Raw genomic sequence first — 3,441 nt, 5'->3', positions numbered from 1 at the left:
AATGCTAGCCAGGTCCTCCTGAGCAGGTATACTGATATTCCTGCTAAAGAAAGTGGCAAATTAATTCTTTTACTTCTGTAACAAAGAAAGTCCTGCTTAACATTATTTTAGCAATTAATCCTTTTACTTCTATAACAAAGAAAGTGGCAAGTTAATTCTTTTACTTCTGTAACAAAGAAAGAAAGGGCAGACTTCGAGATAATTAAAGTATAGTTTATTTTAACTCTTAAATTATTTTATTATTATGTTATAATTTTTTTTAGAATTTAAAGTATTACTAAGTTAAATTTTATTTTAGATAAAATTTTATAAGAAAGATTACTATTGAGGTATATTTAAAATATTTAATGATAAAAATTTGGATAATTAAATGTCAAAAATATGTTTTAATTATAAAATTTAATTGAAAATAACTTCTAGTATTTTAAAAAATTCTAATATTTTTTTTAAAAAAATTATTATTTTTAAATATATAACAAACAAAGTCTTAGTTAAACTTCACATCTGATTTTTGTCTATTTTTAATAGAGGTTATGACAACAAATATTTGTTATTTTTCGTCCATACACTTTTAATTTTAGTTTAGTTTTTTTAATTAATTTTTTGAATAATAACTTTTTAACAAATGATATTATTAAATATTTAATGATTTAATTGTTATGATATTTTTATGAAAAAATATAATGTAATGTTGGATATGGCTTAATTTATTATTTTTCATAGAAAAATATAAATTATTCATTTTTTAATATATAAAAAATTAAAGATATATATTATAATTTATTTGAAAAAATATATTTTTAAAATTCGAACAAGGCCTCTAAAATGTTCGGGTCGGCCCTATATATATATATATATATATATATATATATATATATATATATATATATATATATATATATATATATATATATATATATATATATATATATATATATATATATATATATATATATATATATATATATATATATATATAATTGTGAATATCAGAGCTTAAACTTTTGTGTCAACTCTAACTTAATAGCATCAATTATTGACAATAAATCACTATTTAGGAGGTTATGAGATATTGATTATGATATTAAATTAATAGTCCATCTTGAATTATAAGTTTTTGTTTGAGATTTTTACCTAAGTTAAAGAATATAGCTAATTTTATATAAAAATAAACTATTTATAATTTTACAATACATTCTTAATTGATTATATAAAAAAATTTAAAATAAGGAAGAGTACCATGAAGAGTGAATTAATTACTGGAAAATTATGAAAGATACAAGATGGATCATTGAGTTAGTGAAGAAAATTAACTACTAGATAGATAATTGGTTAGAAAATTAACTACTAGATAGATAATTGGTTGGGGGCAGCCATTGTCAAACCTCATGAACATTCTGTTTCAAGGGATAAAAATTGTTTTTCTACTAAGAATAACATTTAAATTTATAAGGAAGTTTAATAGTGTAAATGATGTTGGTGATTTCAGGATCATCAATGCATTTTGGTAGTAATGTGATTTACTATAGGCCAATGCAATTATGCGTTAAGTTTGAAACGAGTTAGGGTAGTGCGGAGTGCACGCTCGTCGAGCCAAACGCGTAATTGAATATGAATAATAGAAACGGGCATAACGTTTCGTTTGAATAGTTGCACCCGTTCCCAACGGACATAACGATTCGTTTGAATAGTTGCACCCGTTCCAACAGACATAACTGTTTTCCGAAAAGGTGTGTCTGTTCGTTTCTATTATTGATCTCCTATATAAGGAGACTTTTGGTCTCGATTTGATATACGAAATTACATACTTCCTCTCTACATTCTGATCTGCTCTCTATTGTCAGAAACAGATTGTTCTTCAAGAATTATCCCCGCAAAGATTTCGTGAACCCGACAAGAATAGGGTCGAAATACTTTGTTCGGAAAGTGAACGAACACGATTCTTGAAGATATCCAGGATTATCATACCGAATTTCTAACAAACGAACAAAGTATTCTTTCTGATAATCATGGCTGGAGGAGGAAGCACCGTCAAGGAGATGACCAAAAGTTTCGGAAAATTGGACAAGTTTCAAGGACAATTTAATATGGTGAACACACGAAAAATTTACATCATAAACCGGTATTTTGTATAATGGTTACCGAGGCTTTAGTTTCAAACATCAAAGAGATGAGAGAAATTTCAAATCAAATATTTAACGGGAATCGACATCATTAATTCGGATACTTATTTGCTGCAACAACTCCAAAACGGTAGTATGGATCTGCCGGTGCCATAATGAATTAAGACAATATTTTGAACTTTTATTTGCTAGACCAATGGATCTGCCGGTGCCATAATGAACTGAGACAATATTTTGAACTTTATTTGCTAGAGCAATGTGACTACCACTTGAACCGTTGCAACTTTTGATAAACAAATTCAACGTAATCAGAATATAATGGTCCATTATCAAGTGCAGTATTTGATGAAAAGGTACACAATTTTAAAATTCTATGTGATTTCAAATTATCATTTTGTGATTAATTTGGGGCTCAACTTTTATGGAGAAACATACATTCAATTTTTTGTATGGTGAAGGCACATAATTATATTAAAAATATATATATGATGTGCTAAATCTATGTATAATATATTAAAAGTAATATTTATTTTGTGAAATTAAATTTTACATGCATGATTTATAAATCATTCAAGTATATAAATTTAAATAATTAAGAATATTGATTTGTGGTATATATTTGAATGTAAATTACATGTTTGGGTTTAATGAGACTTACCATTAGAAGGCATATAAAGATCATTCAAAAATGGATCATGACTTATATAAATTTATGAATTTGGAGTCGAATATAACTATTGAATTTCGAGATGTGGAATTTGAGAATCTTATCGCGGAGGATAAGGAATTCAAAATTCCCCCAAATGAAAACCTCGTGAGGAAGGTTCTCTAAAGATTTATTGAAAAATAAATCGAAAGTTTGTCGATGATTGTTGAAAAACAAATCGAACTTAGAATAAGCAAAGTCTGAAAGGCTAAGGATATAAGACCGAACAAAATCACTTTTCGACTTATTTCTCTTGTGCAGAAGGAAATAGTGAGAGTTTTGTTCGTGATGTTCTTATTCTTCAAGTGGAAGACGATCCTAAGACTTATAAGGAAGCAATAGCTTCAAAGGACTATGTTTTTGGAATAATGATATCCAAGATGAAATAGATTCAATAATGTCAAACCATACTTGGAACTTGTCGATCTTCTTAAAATATCAAAATCCATTGGATGCAAACAGATGTTTAGAAGGAAGTATTATAGTGATGATACACTAAACATCTACAAGAATTGATTAGTAACCAAAGTCTTCAGACAAAAAGAAGGGATTGATTATTTCGATACCTATGCTCCAGTTGCCCGTATCACTACTATTAGATTGTTGATTGCC

Source organism: Vicia villosa, linkage group LG4 (assembly GCF_029867415.1).
Source record: "Vicia villosa cultivar HV-30 ecotype Madison, WI linkage group LG4, Vvil1.0, whole genome shotgun sequence".
Lineage (NCBI taxonomy): Eukaryota > Viridiplantae > Streptophyta > Magnoliopsida > Fabales > Fabaceae > Vicia > Vicia villosa.
This window is presented reverse-complemented; position numbering follows the sequence as displayed.